Below are 18,916 nucleotides of genomic sequence, written 5' to 3'. Positions count from 1 at the left end.
TATATTCTATGGGGGGTACATTATATTCTATGGGGAGGTGGGTTGTATTATATTCTATGGGGGGGTACATTATATTCTATGGGGAGGTGGGCTGTACTATATTCTATGGGGGGTACATTATATTCTATGGGGAGGTGGGTTGTATTATATTCTTATGGGGGGTACATTATATTTTATGGGGAGGTGGGTTGTAGCCCTGCCACTAGGACTTGGTTCCAGCGATTATTGCAACAACTATTTATCAGAATCCAAGCCTATTAAAAGATCATTCAAAGCTCAGCGGACCATGCTAGGGGTCCTATAAGGATGGGAGACAAAGCAGTCAACTATTGCACCCTGCCCAGCATTTATTCACACAGTTAAACGTAGCAGAATTTCTGCCCCCCCAAAAAAATCAGCGGAAGACACAGCATTTACGCTACGGCCTATATGTGCAAGAAAAGTGGATGTGATTTCATGCGATCTGCGATCGCTGGGAGGCTGAAGACGCTGCTGAACTGTGCGAATTTTGGTGTTTTTTTCCCTATAAGCTTCTATGTGAAACATGAAAAAAACTAATGTTAATACTGATAATATCTGATAATCCGGTATCTGTCAGGTCCATCAACCCCTTTCCTACATTAGACGTACTATTCCGTCCATGTGACCTGGGACCTAAGTCCCAAGGACGGAATAGTACGTCTAATGCGATCAGCTGCGCTCACGGGGGGAGCGCAGCTGATCGCGGCCGGGTGTCAGCTGATTATCACAGCTGACACCCGGCACAATGTGTGACCGCCCCCGACACGTTAACCCCTGGCACACCGCGATCAAACATGATCGCGGTGTACCGGGGGTTAAAGGAAGCATCGGCAGGGAGGGGGCTCCCTCCGTGTTTCCCTGCGACCCCCACAGCAGCGCGATGTGCAGCGCCGCTGCGGGGGTCGCCTTTCCTGCAGGTCCCCGGATCCAATATGGCGACGGGGACCTTCGGGGGCCTGCAGGGAGCTGGCTTCCTCACTGCCCGCAGAGCGCAGGCATGAGGAAGCCTGCAGCAGTGCCTGTGACAGATCGCTGATCTGTCACAGCGATCTGTGATGTGACAGATCAGCGATCTGTCACAGGACAGTGATGTCCCCCATGGGACATTATAATAAAGTAAAAAACAAAAAGTGTAAAAATAATTTTAATAAAATCGTTAAATAAATATGAAAAAAAATTATTCCCTAATAAATTCATTTTTTGAAAATAAAGAAACAGAAAAACAATAAAAGTACACCTATTTGTTATCGCCGTGTCCGTAATGACCCACCCTATAAAACTGTCCCATTAGTTAACCCCTTTAGCGTTCCCCTTAAAAAATAAAAAACGACGCAAAAATTAATGATTTATTATCATACCGACGAACAAAAAGTGCAATAACGCGCGATCAAAAAGACGCATATAAATATCCATGGTACCGCTGAAAACGACATCTTGTCCCGCAACAAACGAGCCACCACACAGCATCATCAGAGAAAAAATAAAAAAAGTTATAGCTCGCAGAATAAAGCGATGCAAAAATAATTATTTTTTATAAAAAAAAATTTTCATAGCATAAAACCGCCAAAACATAAAAAAAGACATAAAAGAGGTATCGCTGTAATCATACTGACCCGAAGAATAAAAGCGCCTTATCAATTTTACCGCACGCGGAACGGTGTAAACGCACCCCCCCAAAAGAAATTCCTGAAAAGCTGGTTTTTGTTCATACTGCGTCCCAAAAATCGGAGTAAAAAGCGACCAAAAAATGTCACGTGCCCGAAAATGGTACCAATAAAAACGTCAACTCGTCCCGCAAAAAATATGACCTCACATGACTCGGTGGGTCAAAATAAGGAAAAATTATAGCTCTCAATTGTGGTGATGCATGAACTATTTTTACAATAAAAAGCGTCTTTTAGCGTATGACAGCTGCCAAAAATTAAAACCCGCCATAAATAGTAAATCAAACCCCCCCTTTATCACCCCCTTAGTTAGGCAAAAATAATAAAATAAAAAAAAATGTATTTATTTCCATTTTCCCATTAGAGCTAGGGTCAGGGCTAGGGTCAGGGCTAGGGTTAGGGTGGGAGTTAGAATTGGGGGGTTTCCACTGTTTTGGCACTTCAGGGGCTTTCCAAACGCGACATGGAGTCCGATCTCAATTCCAGCCAAAAAAGTTAAATGGCGCTGCTTCCCTTCCGAGCTCTGCCATGTGCCCAAATAGTGGTTTACCCCCATATATGGGGTATCAGCGTACTCAGGATGAATTGCACAATAACTTTTGGGGTCCTGTTACTCTTGGGAAAATAAAAATTGGGGGTGAAAAGATCATTTTTGTGGAAAAAATATGATGTCTTTAATTGGATGGCTGCACGTTATAAACTTCTGTGAAGCCCTTTGGGGGTTCAAAGTGATTTGCAGCGCGGATTGTCTGACCACTTTTTCTCCTCTCCTGCATCTTCTACGTTGGTCCCTCGTGGATCTGTGGTTTCTGCAGCAGCGAATCCTCCATGCTTATTACAAGCTCCATCTGGTGAGTGTATTATTTTTAAATTGCTATACCTACACTGGATAATGCACTATTGCGCTATTTCTCTTCAATAGTATATCCCTACGAAGTACACTATGTCGTGAGAAAAAAGCAATGTCAGAATCACCGGCGGGATCCATGGAAGCGTTCCAGAGTTATGACCTCTTAAAGGGACAGTGGTAAGAATTGTCAAAATTGGCCCGGTCATTAACGTGCCAACCACCCTTGGGGGTTAAGGGGTTAATACTGATGAAGTCTGATAATCCGGCACCTGTCAACACCATTAATACTGATAACATCTGATAATCCAGCATCTGTAAGCACCATTAATACCGATAACATCTGATAATCCGGCATTTGTCAGGTCCATTAATACTCATGATATCTGATAATCCGGCACCTGTCAGCACTATTAATACTGACAACATCTGATAATCCGGCACGTGTCAGCACGATTAATACTGACAACATCTGATAATCCGGCACGTGTCAGCACCATTAATACTGATGAAGTCTGATAATCCGGCACCTGTCAACACCATTAATACTGATAACATCTGATAATCCAGCATCTGTAAGCACCATTAATACCGATAACATCTGATAATCTGGCATTTGTCAGGCTCATTAATACTCATGATATCTGTTATTCCGGCACGTGTCAGCACGATTAATACTGACAACATCTGATAATCCGGCACGTGTCAGCACGATTAGTACTGACATCTGATAATCCGGCACGTGTCAGCACGATTAGTACTGACAACATCTGATAATCCGGCACAATAAATACTGACAACATCTGATAATCCGGCACGTGTCAGCACCATTAATACTGATGAAGTCTGATAATCCGGCACCTGTCAACACCATTAATACTGATAACATCTGATAATCCAGCATCTGTAAGCACCATTAATACCGATAACATCTGATAATCTGGCATTTGTCAGGTCCATTAATACTCATGATATCTGATAATCCGGCACGTGTCAGCACGATTAATACTGACAACATCTGATAATCCGGCACGTGTAGGCACGATTAATACTGACAACATCTGATAATCCGGCACCTGTCACCACGATTAATACTGACAACATCTGATAATCCGGCATTTGTCAGGTCCATTAATACTCATGATATCTGATAATCCGGCACCTGTCAGCACGATTAATACTGACAACATCTGATAATCCGGCACGTGTCAGCACGATTAATACTGACAACATCTGATAATCCGGCACGATTAATACTGACAACATCTGATAATCCGGCACCTGTCAGCACGATTAATACTGACATCTGATAATCCGGCACGTGTCAGCACCATTAATACTGATGAAGTCTGATAATCCGGCACCTGTCAACACCATTAATACTGATAACATCTGATAATCCAGCATCTGTAAGCACCATTAATACCGATAACATCTGATAATCTGGCACATGTTTCAGGTCCATTAATACTCATGATATCTGATAATCCGGCACGTGTCAGCACGATTAATACTGACAACATCTGATAATCCGGCACGTGTCAGCACGATTAATACTTACAACATCTGATAATCCGGCACCTGTCACCACGATTAATACTGACAACGTCTGATAATCCGGCACGTGTCAGCACCATTAATATTTCATTGAAGTAATGTGCTACAACATCAGCAACATAGCAGTGTGTATGCGCCGGCCATAGGGATCATGGCGACGGCCGTCACGTTCAGTCAGCCTGTTCTGTCGGAAAGGCAAGGCGTTCCCTTCTATAAGATGGAGGACACCAATATCTGAAGGGTTGCCCCAATGTAGAGGGATCATCCTTATTCTCATTTGCACAAGGAAGCACGAGAAGCAATGGGATGAAAGGGAAAAGATACACATTAGAAAAAAACTTTTTGACAGTGAGGGTGAGCAATGAGTGGAACAGGCGGCCACCAGAGGAGGTGACGAGTTCTCCTTCGGTGGGACTGTTCACCCAGAGGCTGGACAGACATCTGTCTGAGAGGGTTTAGTGAATCCTGCCATTGCTGCATTGAGCAGCAGGCGGACAGACACGATGGCCTTTGACCTCTCTTCCAACTGAAACATACTAGGATTCTACAGCAGCCAATCACAGCGCTTGCTCATCCATATATGCAAATGAGCTGCAGGAAACACAAACGTGTCACCTAGTTTCTCCAGAATACACAGCAGGGGCGGGACATTTTGACAACAGGGATGTTCAGTTTGTCAGCAGATCACTCTGGTGGCATTTTAAAAAATCTCCATAATTTATAGTGGTTGGCCATTACTGGGACATAAATGGCGCTGAGGTCTGCTTATAGAGATGTGTGCGGTGGTGTCTGGATGTAGACCAGTGGGCTTCGGAGGCTGGTGGGATCGCAACGGTGACAGCAGCTGCCCATGTTGCAATATAGTCTGATCCAGCAGCTGCCTATTCCGGCGGTCCCTCCCTCCACGTGCGCCTGCCTGCGCCCAGCCACCGCACTGCACACACTTTTTGATAAGTAACAGGTATAGAACAAAACAAGTGTAAATTGCACTCATTTTCTGGAACAGTTTAAAGGGTGTCAACCCGTTCGCTCGTGACTATATATCTATAATATGACCGGACATGTGTCCTTCTGTCAGAATCCTCCTGCGGACCGTGTCGCCGGAGTCGTAGCATGCGCGCATACCGCACTACGACGCTATTCTATTGGAGAGCAAAGGGCGGCGCTGTCTGATGTGATCGGGGCCATCTGCACGATGTCAGCTCTGTGCCAGCAGCGGCTTCACCGGTGGTGATGAGGAGACCGGCGTGTACATATACACACCGGGGGGGAGATACATTATATTCTGTGGGGTGCTACATTATGTTGTATGGGGAGGTGGGCTGTACTATATTCTATGGGGGGTACATTATTTTCTATGGGGTGCTACATTATATTCTATGGGGAGGTGGGCTGTACTATATTCTATTGGGGTTACATTATATTCTATGGGGAGGTGGGCTGTACTATATTCTATGGGGGGTACATTATATTCTATGGGGAGGTGGGTTGTATTATATTCTATGGGGGGTACATTATATTCTATGGGGAGGTGGGTTGTATTATATTCTATGGGGGGGGTACATTATATTCTATGGGGAGGTGGGCTGTACTATATTCTATGAGGGGTACATTATATTCTATGGGGAGGTGGGTTGTATTATATTCTATGGGGGGGTACATTATATTCTATGGGTAGGTGGGCTGTACTATATTCTATGGGGGGTACATTATATTCTATGGGGAGGTGGGTTGTATTATATTCTTATGGGGGGTACATTATATTTTATGGGGAGGTGGGTTGTAGCCCTGCCACTAGGACTTGGTTCCAGCGATTATTGCAACAACTATTTATCAGAATCCAAGCCTATTAAAAGATCATTCAAAGCTCAGCGGACCATGCTAGGGGTCCTATAAGGATGGGAGACAAAGCAGTCAACTATTGCACCCTGCCCAGCATTTATTCACACAGTTAAACGTAGCAGAATTTCTGCCCCCCACCAAAAAAAATCAGCGGAAGACACAGCATTTACGCTACGGCCTATATGTGCAAAAAAAGTGGATGTGATTTCATGCGATCTGCGATCGCTGGGAGTCTGAAGACGCTGCTGAACTGTGCGAATTTTGGTGTTTTTTTCCCTATAAGCTTCTATGTGAAACATGAAAAAAACTAATGTTAATACTGATAATATCTGATAATCCGGTATCTGTCAGGTCCATCAACCCCTTTCCTACATTAGACGTACTATTCCGTCCATGTGACCTGTGACCTAAGTCTCAAGGACGGAATAGTACGTCTAATGCGATCAGCTGCGCTCACGGGGGGAGCGCAGCTGATCGCGGCCGGGTGTCAGCTGATTATCACAGCTGACACCCGGCACAATGTGTGACCGCCCCCGACACGTTAACCCCTGGGACACCGCGATCAAACATGATCGCGGTGTTCCGGGGGTTAAAGGAGGGCATCGGCAGGGAGGGGGCTCCCTCCGTGCTTCCCTGCGACCCCCACAGCAGCGCGATGTGCAGCGCCGCTGCGGGGGTCGCCTTTCCTGCAGGTCCCCGGATCCAATATGGCGACGGGGACCTTCGGGGGCCTGCAGGGAGCTGGCTTCCTCACTGCCCGCAGAGCGCAGGCATGAGGAAGCCTGCAGCAGTGCCTGTGACAGATCGCTGATCTGTCACAGCGATCTGTGATGTGACAGATCAGCGATCTGTCACTGGACAGTGATGTCCCCCATGGGACATTATAATAAAGTAAAAAACAAAAAGTGTAAAAATAATTTTAATAAAATCGTTAAATAAATAAGAAAAAAAAATTATTCCCTAATAAATTCATTTTTTGAAAATAAAGAAACAGAAAAACAATAAAAGTACACCTATTTGTTATCGCTGCGTCCGTAATGACCCACCCTATAAAACTGTCCCATTAGTTAACCCCTTTAGCATTCCCCTTAAAAAATAAAAAACGACGCAAAAATTAATGATTTATTATCATACCGACGAACAAAAAGTGCAATAACGCGCGATCAAAAAGACGCATATAAATATCCATGGTACCGCTGAAAACGACATCTTGTCCCGCAACAAACGAGCCACCACACAGCATCATCAGAGAAAAAATAAAAAAGTTATAGCTCGCAGAATAAAGCGATGCAAAAATAATTATTTTTTATAAAAAAAAATTTTCATAGCATAAAACCGCCAAAACATAAAAAAAGACATAAAAAAGGTATCGCTGTAATCATAATGACCCGAAGAATAAAAGCGCCTTATCAATTTTACCGCACGCGGAACGGTGTAAACGCACCCCCCCCAAAAAGAAATTCCTGAAAAGCTGGTTTTTGTTCATACTGCGTCCCAAAAATCGGAGTAAAAAGCGACCAAAAAATGTCACGTGCCCGAAAATGCTACCAATAAAAACGTCAACTCGTCCCGCAAAAAATATGACCTCACATGACTCGGTGGGTCAAAATAAGGAAAAATTATAGCTCTCAAAATGTGGTGATGCATAAACTATTTTTACAATAAAAAGCGTCTTTTAGCGTATGACAGCTGCCAAAAATTAAAACCCGCCATAAATAGTAAATCAAACCCCCCCTTTATCACCCCCTTAGTTAGGCAAAAATAATAAAATAAAAAAAAAATGTATTTATTTCCATTTTCCCATTAGGGCTAGGGTCAGAGCTAGGGTCAGGGCTAGGGTTAGGGTGGGAGTTAGAATTGGGGGGTTTCCACTGTTTTGGCACTTCAGGGGCTTTCCAAACGCGACATGGCATCCGATCTCAATTCCAGCCAAAAAATTTAAATGGCGCTGCTTCCCTTCCGAGCTCTGCCATGTGCCCAAATAGTGGTTTACCCCCATATATGGGGTATCAGCGTACTCAGGATGAATTGCACAATAACTTTTGGGGTCCTGTTACTCTTGGGAAAATAAAAATTGGGGGTGAAAAGATCATTTTTGTGGAAAAAATATGATGTCTTTAATTGGATGGCTGCACGTTATAAACTTCTGTGAAGCCCTTTGGGGGTTCAAAGTGATTTGCAGCGCGGATTGTCTGACCACTTTTTCTCCTCTCCTGCATCTTCTACGTTGGTCCCTCGTGGATCTGTGGTTTCTGCAGCAGCGAATCCTCCATGCTTATTACAAGCTCCATCTGGTGAGTGTATTATTTTTAAATTGATATACCTACACTGGATAATGCACTATTGCGCTATTTCTCTTCAATAGTATATCCCTACGAAGTACACTATGTCGTGAGAAAAAAGCAATGTCAGAATCACCGGCGGGATCCATGGAAGCGTTCCAGAGTTATGACCTCTTAAAGGGACAGTGGTAAGAATTGTCAAAATTGGCCCGGTCATTAACGTGCCAACCACCCTTGGGGGTTAAGGGGTTAATACTGATGAAGTCTGATAATCCGGCACCTGTCAACACCATTAATACTGATAACATCTGATAATCCAGCATCTGTAAGCACCATTAATACCGATAACATCTGATAATCCGGCATTTGTCAGGTCCATTAATACTCATGATATCTGATAATCCGGCACCTGTCAGCACGATTAATACTGACAACATCTGATAATCCGGCACGTGTCAGCACGATTAATACTGACAACATCTGATAATCCGGCACGTGTCAGCACCATTAATACTGATGAAGTCTGATAATCCGGCACCTGTCAACACCATTAATACTGATAACATCTGATAATCCAGCATCTGTAAGCACCATTAATACCGATAACATCTGATAATCTGGCATTTGTCAGGCTCATTAATACTCATGATATCTGTTATTCCGGCACGTGTCAGCACGATTAATACTGACATCTGATAATCCGGCACGTGTCAGCACGATTAGTACTGACAACATCTGATAATCCGGCACGTGTCAGCACGATTAGTCCTGACAACATCTGATAATCCGGTACGATAAATACTGACAACATCTGATAATCCCGCACCTGTCAGCACGATTAATACTGACAACATCTGATAATCCGGCACGTGTCAGCACCATTACTACTGATGAAGTCTGATAATCCGGCACCTGTCAACACCATTAATACTGATAACATCTGATAATCCAGCATCTGTAAGCACCATTAATACCGATAACATCTGATAATCTGGCATTTGTCAGGTCCATTAATACTCATGATATCTGATAATCCGGCACGTGTCAGTACGATTAATACTGACAACATCTGATAATCCGGCACGTGTAGGCACGATTAATACTGACAACATCTGATAATCCGGCACCTGTCACCACGATTAATACTGACAACATCTGATAATCCGGCATTTGTCAGGTCCATTAATACTCATGATATCTGATAATCCGGCACCTGTCAGCACGATTAATACTGACAACATCTGATAATCCGGCACGTGTCAGCACGATTAATACTGACAACATCTGATAATCCGGCACGATTAATACTGACAACATCTGATAATCCGGCACCTGTCAGCACGATTAATACTGACAACATCTGATAATCCGGCACGTGTCAGCACCATTAATACTGATGAAGTCTGATAATCCGGCACCTGTCAACACCATTAATACTGATAACATCTGATAATCCAGCATCTGTAAGCACCATTAATACCGATAACATCTGATAATCTGGCACATGTTTCAGGTCCATTAATACTCATGATATCTGATAATCCGGCACGTGTCAGCACGATTAATACTGACAACATCTGATAATCCGGCACGTGTCAGCACGATTAATACTTACAACATCTGATAATCCGGCACCTGTCACCACGATTAATACTGACAACGTCTGATAATCCGGCACGTGTCAGCACCATTAATATTTCATTGAAGTAATGTGCTACAACATCAGCAACATAGCAGTGTGTATGCGCCGGCCATAGGGATCATGGCGACGGCCGTCACGTTCAGTCAGCCTGTTCTGTCGGAAAGGCGTTCCCTTCTATAAGATGGAGGACACCAATATCTGAAGGGTTGCCCCAATGTAGAGGGATCATCCTTATTCTCATTTGCACATGGAAGCACGAGAAGCAATGGGATGAAAGGGAAAAGATACACATTAGAAAAAAACTTTTTGACAGTGAGGGTGAGCAATGAGTGGAACAGGCGGCCACCAGAGGAGGTGACGAGTTCTCCTTCGGTGGGACTGTTCACCCAGAGGCTGGACAGACATCTGTCTGAGAGGGTTTAGTGAATCCTGCCATTGCTGCATTGAGCAGCAGGCGGACAGACACGATGGCCTTTGACCTCTCTTCCAACTGAAACATACTAGGATTCTACAGCAGCCAATCACAGCGCTTGCTCATCCATATATGCAAATGAGCTGCAGGAAACACAAACGTGTCACCTAGTTTCTCCAAAATACACAGCAGGGGCGGGACATTTTGACAACAGGGATGTTCAGTTTGTCAGCAGATCACTCTGGTGGCATTTTAAAAAATCTCCATAATTTATAGTGGTTGGCCATTACTGGGACATAAATAGAGCTGAGGTCTGCTTATAGAGATGTGTGCGGTGGTGTCTGGATGTAGACCAGTGGGCTTCGGAGGCTGGTGGGATCGCGACGGTGACAGCAGCTGCCCATGTTGCAATATAGTCTGATCCAGCAGCTGCCCATTCCGGCGGTCCCTCCCTCCACGTGCGCCTGCCTGCGCCCAGCCACCGCACTGCACACACTTTTTGATAAGTAACAGGTATAGAACAAAACAAGTGTAAATTGCACTCATTTTCTGGAACAGTTTAAAGGGTGTAAACCCGTTCGCTCGTGACTATATATCTATAAAATGACCGGACATGTGTCCTTCTGTCAGAATCCTCCTGCGGACCGTGTCGCCGGAGTCGTAGCATGCGCGCATACCGAACTACGACGCTATTCTATTGGAGAGCAAAGGGCGGCGCTGTCTGATGTGATCGGGGCCATCTGCACAATGTCAGCTCTGTGCCAGCAGCGGCTTCACCGGTGGTGATGAGGAGACCGGCGTGTACATATACACACCGGGGGGGAGATACATTATATTCTGTGGGGTGCTACATTATATTCTATGGGGAGGAGGGCTGTACTATATTCTATGGGGGGTACATTATTTTCTATGGGGTGCTACATTATATTCTATGGGGATGTGGGCTGTACTATATTCTATGGGGTGCTACATTATATTCTATGGGGAGGTGGGCTGTACTATATTCTATGGGGTGCTACATTATATTCTATGGGGAGGTGGGCTGTACTATATTCTATGGGGGGTACATTATTTTCTATGGGGTGCTACATTATATTCTATGGGGAGGTGGGCTGTACTATATTCTATGGGGGTACATTATATTCTATGGGGAGGTGGGCTGTACTATTCTATGGGGGGTACATTATATTCTATGGGGAGGTGGGTTGTATTATATTCTATGGGGGGTACATTATATTCTATGGGGAGGTGGGTTGTATTATATTCTATGGGGGGGGTACATTATATTCTATGGGGAGGTGGGCTGTACTATATTCTATGGGGGGTACATTATATTCTATGGGGAGGTGGGTTGTATTATATTCTATGGGGGGGTACATTATATTCTATGGGGAGGTGGGCTGTACTATATTCTATGGGGGGTACATTATATTCTATGGGGAGGTGGGTTGTATTATATTCTTATGGGGGGTACATTATATTTTATGGGGAGGTGGGTTGTAGCCCTGCCACTAGGACTTGGTTCCAGCGATTATTGCAACAACTATTTATCAGAATCCAAGCCTATTAAAAGATCATTCAAAGCTCAGCGGACCATGCTAGGGGTCCTATAAGGATGGGAGACAAAGCAGTCAACTATTGCACCCTGCCCAGCATTTATTCACACAGTTAAACGTAGCAGAATTTCTGCCCCCCCAAAAAAATCAGCGGAAGACACAGCATTTACGCTACGGCCTATATGTGCAAGAAAAGTGGATGTGATTTCATGCGATCTGCGATCGCTGGGAGGCTGAAGACGCTGCTGAACTGTGCGAATTTTGGTGTTTTTTTCCCTATAAGCTTCTATGTGAAACATGAAAAAAACTAATGTTAATACTGATAATATCTGATAATCCGGTATCTGTCAGGTCCATCAACCCCTTTCCTACATTAGACGTACTATTCCGTCCATGTGACCTGGGACCTAAGTCCCAAGGACGGAATAGTACGTCTAATGCGATCAGCTGCGCTCACGGGGGGAGCGCAGCTGATCGCGGCCGGGTGTCAGCTGATTATCACAGCTGACACCCGGCACAATGTGTGACCGCCCCCGACACGTTAACCCCTGGCACACCGCGATCAAACATGATCGCGGTGTACCGGGGGTTAAAGGAAGCATCGGCAGGGAGGGGGCTCCCTCCGTGTTTCCCTGCGACCCCCACAGCAGCGCGATGTGCAGCGCCGCTGCGGGGGTCGCCTTTCCTGCAGGTCCCCGGATCCAATATGGCGACGGGGACCTTCGGGGGCCTGCAGGGAGCTGGCTTCCTCACTGCCCGCAGAGCGCAGGCATGAGGAAGCCTGCAGCAGTGCCTGTGACAGATCGCTGATCTGTCACAGCGATCTGTGATGTGACAGATCAGCGATCTGTCACAGGACAGTGATGTCCCCCATGGGACATTATAATAAAGTAAAAAACAAAAAGTGTAAAAATAATTTTAATAAAATCGTTAAATAAATATGAAAAAAAATTATTCCCTAATAAATTCATTTTTTGAAAATAAAGAAACAGAAAAACAATAAAAGTACACCTATTTGTTATCGCCGTGTCCGTAATGACCCACCCTATAAAACTGTCCCATTAGTTAACCCCTTTAGCGTTCCCCTTAAAAAATAAAAAACGACGCAAAAATTAATGATTTATTATCATACCGACGAACAAAAAGTGCAATAACGCGCGATCAAAAAGACGCATATAAATATCCATGGTACCGCTGAAAACGACATCTTGTCCCGCAACAAACGAGCCACCACACAGCATCATCAGAGAAAAAATAAAAAAAGTTATAGCTCGCAGAATAAAGCGATGCAAAAATAATTATTTTTTATAAAAAAAAATTTTCATAGCATAAAACCGCCAAAACATAAAAAAAGACATAAAAGAGGTATCGCTGTAATCATACTGACCCGAAGAATAAAAGCGCCTTATCAATTTTACCGCACGCGGAACGGTGTAAACGCACCCCCCCAAAAGAAATTCCTGAAAAGCTGGTTTTTGTTCATACTGCGTCCCAAAAATCGGAGTAAAAAGCGACCAAAAAATGTCACGTGCCCGAAAATGGTACCAATAAAAACGTCAACTCGTCCCGCAAAAAATATGACCTCACATGACTCGGTGGGTCAAAATAAGGAAAAATTATAGCTCTCAATTGTGGTGATGCATGAACTATTTTTACAATAAAAAGCGTCTTTTAGCGTATGACAGCTGCCAAAAATTAAAACCCGCCATAAATAGTAAATCAAACCCCCCCTTTATCACCCCCTTAGTTAGGCAAAAATAATAAAATAAAAAAAAATGTATTTATTTCCATTTTCCCATTAGAGCTAGGGTCAGGGCTAGGGTCAGGGCTAGGGTTAGGGTGGGAGTTAGAATTGGGGGGTTTCCACTGTTTTGGCACTTCAGGGGCTTTCCAAACGCGACATGGAGTCCGATCTCAATTCCAGCCAAAAAAGTTAAATGGCGCTGCTTCCCTTCCGAGCTCTGCCATGTGCCCAAATAGTGGTTTACCCCCATATATGGGGTATCAGCGTACTCAGGATGAATTGCACAATAACTTTTGGGGTCCTGTTACTCTTGGGAAAATAAAAATTGGGGGTGAAAAGATCATTTTTGTGGAAAAAATATGATGTCTTTAATTGGATGGCTGCACGTTATAAACTTCTGTGAAGCCCTTTGGGGGTTCAAAGTGATTTGCAGCGCGGATTGTCTGACCACTTTTTCTCCTCTCCTGCATCTTCTACGTTGGTCCCTCGTGGATCTGTGGTTTCTGCAGCAGCGAATCCTCCATGCTTATTACAAGCTCCATCTGGTGAGTGTATTATTTTTAAATTGCTATACCTACACTGGATAATGCACTATTGCGCTATTTCTCTTCAATAGTATATCCCTACGAAGTACACTATGTCGTGAGAAAAAAGCAATGTCAGAATCACCGGCGGGATCCATGGAAGCGTTCCAGAGTTATGACCTCTTAAAGGGACAGTGGTAAGAATTGTCAAAATTGGCCCGGTCATTAACGTGCCAACCACCCTTGGGGGTTAAGGGGTTAATACTGATGAAGTCTGATAATCCGGCACCTGTCAACACCATTAATACTGATAACATCTGATAATCCAGCATCTGTAAGCACCATTAATACCGATAACATCTGATAATCCGGCATTTGTCAGGTCCATTAATACTCATGATATCTGATAATCCGGCACCTGTCAGCACGATTAATACTGACAACATCTGATAATCCGGCACGTGTCAGCACGATTAATACTGACAACATCTGATAATCCGGCACGTGTCAGCACCATTAATACTGATGAAGTCTGATAATCCGGCACCTGTCAACACCATTAATAGTGATAACATCTGATAATCCAGCATCTGTAAACACCATTAATACCGATAACATCTGATAATCTGGCATTTGTCAGGCTCATTAATACTCATGATATCTGTTATTCCGGCACGTGTCAGCACGATTAATACTGACAACATCTGATAATCCGGCACGTGTCAGCACGATTAGTACTGACATCTGATAATCCGGCACGTGTCAGCACGATTAGTACTGACAACATCTGATAATCCGGCACAATAAATACTGACAACATCTGATAATCCGGCACGTGTCAGCACCATTAATACTGATGAAGTCTGATAATCCGGCACCTGTCAACACCATTAATACTGATAACATCTGATAATCCAGCATCTGTAAGCACCATTAATACCGATAACATCTGATAATCTGGCATTTGTCAGGTCCATTAATACTCATGATATCTGATAATCCGGCACGTGTCAGCACGATTAATACTGACAACATCTGATAATCCGGCACGTGTAGGCACGATTAATACTGACAACATCTGATAATCCGGCACCTGTCACCACGATTAATACTGACAACATCTGATAATCCGGCATTTGTCAGGTCCATTAATACTCATGATATCTGATAATCCGGCACCTGTCAGCACGATTAATACTGACAACATCTGATAATCCGGCACGTGTCAGCACGATTAATACTGACAACATCTGATAATCCGGCACGATTAATACTGACAACATCTGATAATCCGGCACCTGTCAGCACGATTAATACTGACAACATCTGATAATCCGGCACGTGTCAGCACCATTAATACTGATGAAGTCTGATAATCCGGCACCTGTCAACACCATTAATACTGATAACATCTGATAATCCAGCATCTGTAAGCACCATTAATACCGATAACATCTGATAATCTGGCACATGTTTCAGGTCAATTAATACTCATGATATCTGATAATCCGGCACGTGTCAGCACGATTAATACTTACAACATCTGATAATCTGGCACCTGTCACCACGATTAATACTGACAACGTCTGATAATCCGGCACGTGTCAGCACCATTAATATTTCATTGAAGTAATGTGCTACAACATCAGCAACATAGCAGTGTGTATGCGCCGGCCATAGGGATCATGGCGACGGCCGTCACGTTCAGTCAGCCTGTTCTGTCGGAAAGGCGTTCCCTTCTATAAGATGGAGGACACCAATATCTGAAGGGTTGCCCCAATGTAGAGGGATCATCCTTATTCTCATTTGCACATGGAAGCACGAGAAGCAATGGGATGAAAGGGAAAAGATACACATTAGAAAAAAACTTTTTGACAGTGAGGGTGAGCAATGAGTGGAACAGGCGGCCACCAGAGGAGGTGACGAGTTCTCCTTCGGTGGGACTGTTCACCCAGAGGCTGGACAGACATCTGTCTGAGAGGGTTTAGTGAATCCTGCCATTGCTGCATTGAGCAGCAGGCGGACAGACACGATGGCCTTTGACCTCTCTTCCAACTGAAACATACTAGGATTCTACAGCAGCCAATCACAGCGCTTGCTCATCCATATATGCAAATGAGCTGCAGGAAACACAAACGTGTCACCTAGTTTCTCCAAAATACACAGCAGGGGCGGGACATTTTGACAACAGGGATGTTCAGTTTGTCAGCAGATCACTCTGGTGGCATTTTAAAAAATCTCCATAATTTATAGTGGTTGGCCATTACTGGGACATAAATAGAGCTGAGGTCTGCTTATAGAGATGTGTGCGGTGGTGTCTGGATGTAGACCAGTGGGCTTCGGAGGCTGGTGGGATCGCGATGGTGACAGCAGCTGCCCATGTTGCAATATAGTCTGATCCAGCAACTGCCTATTCCGGTGGTCCCTCCCTCCACGTGCGCCTGCCTGCGCCCAGCCACCGCAATGCACACACTTTTTGATAAGTAACAGGTATAGAACAAAACAAGTGTAAATTGCACTCATTTTCTGGAACAGTTTAAAGGGTGTCAACCCGTTCGCTCGTGACTATATATCTATAATATGACCGGACATGTGTCCTTCTGTCAGAATCCTCCTGCGGACCGTGTCGCCGGAGTCGTAGCATGCGCGCATACCGCACTACGACGCTATTCTATTGGAGAGCAAAGGGCGGCGCTGTCTGATGTGATCGGGGCCATCTGCACGATGTCAGCTCTGTGCCAGCAGCGGCTTCACCGGTGGTGATGAGGAGACCGGCGTGTACATATACACACCGGGGGGGAGATACATTATATTCTGTGGGGTGCTACATTATATTGTATGGGGAGGTGGGCTGTACTATATTCTATGGGGGGTACATTATTTTCTATGGGGTGCTACATTATATTCTATGGGGAGGTGGGCTGTACTATATTCTATTGGGGTTGCATTATATTCTATGGGGAGGTGGGCTGTACTATATTCTATGGGGGGTACATTATATTCTATGGGAAGGTGGGTTGTATTATATTCTATGGGGGGTACATTATATTCTATGGGGAGGTGGGCTGTACTATATTCTATGGGGTGCTACATTATATTCTATGGGGAGGTGGGCTGTACTATATTCTATGGGGTGCTACATTATATTCTATGGGGAGGTGGGCTGTACTATATTCTATGGGGGTACATTATATTCTATGGGGAGGTGGGCTGTACTATATTCTATGGGGGGTACATTATATTCTATGGGGAGGTGGGTTGTATTATATTCTATGGGGGGTACATTATATTCTATGGGGAGGTGGGTTGTATTATATTCTATGGGGGGGTACATTATATTCTATGGGGAGGTGGGCTGTACTATATTCTATGGGGGGTACATTATATTCTATGGGGAGGTGGGCTGTACTATATTCTATGGGGTGCTACATTATATTCTATGGGGAGGTGGGCTGTACTATATTCTATGGGGTGCTACATTATATTCTATGGGGAGGTGGGGTGTACTATATTCTATGGGGGGTACATTATTTTCTATGGGGTGCTACATTATATTCTATGGGGAGGTGGGCTGTACTATTTTCTATGGGGGGTACATTATATTCTATGGGGAGGTGGGCTGTACTATATTCTATGGGGGTACATTATATTCTATGGGGAGGTGGGTTGTATTATATTCTATGGGGGGTACATTATATTCTATGGGGAGGTGGGTTGTATTATATTCTATGGGGGAGTACATTATATTCTATGGGGAGGTGGGCTGTACTATATTCTATGGGGGGTACATTATATTCTATGGGGAGGTGGGTTGTATTATATTCTATGGGGGGGTACATTATATTCTATGGGGAGGTGGGCTGTACTATATTCTATGGGGGGTACATTATATTCTATGGGGAGGTGGGTTGTATTATATTCTTATGGGGGGTACATTATATTCTAAGGGGAGTTGGGTTGTATTATATTCTTATGGGGGGTACATTATATTTTATGGGGAGGTGGGTTGTAGCCCTGCCACTAGGACTTGGTTCCAGCGATTATTGCAACAACTATTTATCAGAATCCAAGCCTATTAAAAGATCATTCAAAGCTCAGCGGACCATGCTAGGGGTCCTATAAGGATGGGAGACAAAGCAGTCAACTATTGCACCCTGCCAGCATTTATTCACACAGTTAAACGTAGCAGAATTTCTGCCCCCCCAAAAAAAACAGCGGAAGACACAGCATTTACGCTACGGCCTATATGTGCAAGAAAAGTGGATGTGATTTCATGCGATCTGCGATCGCTGGGAGGCTGAAGACGCTGCTGAACTGTGCGAATTTTGGTGTTTTTTTCCCTATAAGCTTCTATGTGAAACATGAAGAAAACTAATGTTAATACTGATAATATCTGATAATCCGGGATATCTGTCAGGTCCATCAACCCCTTTCCTACATTAGACGTACTATTCCGTCCATGTGACCTGGGACCTAAGTCTCAAGGACGGAATAGTACGTCTAATGCGATCAGCTGCGCTCACGGGGGGAGCGCAGCTGATCGCAGCCGGGTGTCAGCTGATTATCACAGCTGACACCCGGCACAATGTGTGACCGCCCCCGACACGTTAACCCCTGGGACACCGCGATCAAACATGATCGCGGTGTACCGGGGGTTAAAGGAAGCATCGGCAGGGAGGGGGCTCCCACCGTGCTTCCCTGCGACCCCACAGCAGCGCGATGTGCAGCGCCGCTGCGGGGGTCGCCTTTCCTGCAGGTCCCCGGATCCAATATGGCGACGGGGACCTTCGGGGGCCTGCAGGGAGCTGGCTTCCTCACTGCCCGC

The sequence above is a fragment of the Dendrobates tinctorius genome, unplaced genomic scaffold, assembly GCF_039654945.1.
Source record: "Dendrobates tinctorius isolate UK_male_01 unplaced genomic scaffold, ASM3965494v1 ptg000250l, whole genome shotgun sequence".
NCBI classification, from domain to species: domain Eukaryota; kingdom Metazoa; phylum Chordata; class Amphibia; order Anura; family Dendrobatidae; genus Dendrobates; species Dendrobates tinctorius.
Note: the sequence above shows the minus strand (reverse complement) of the source record.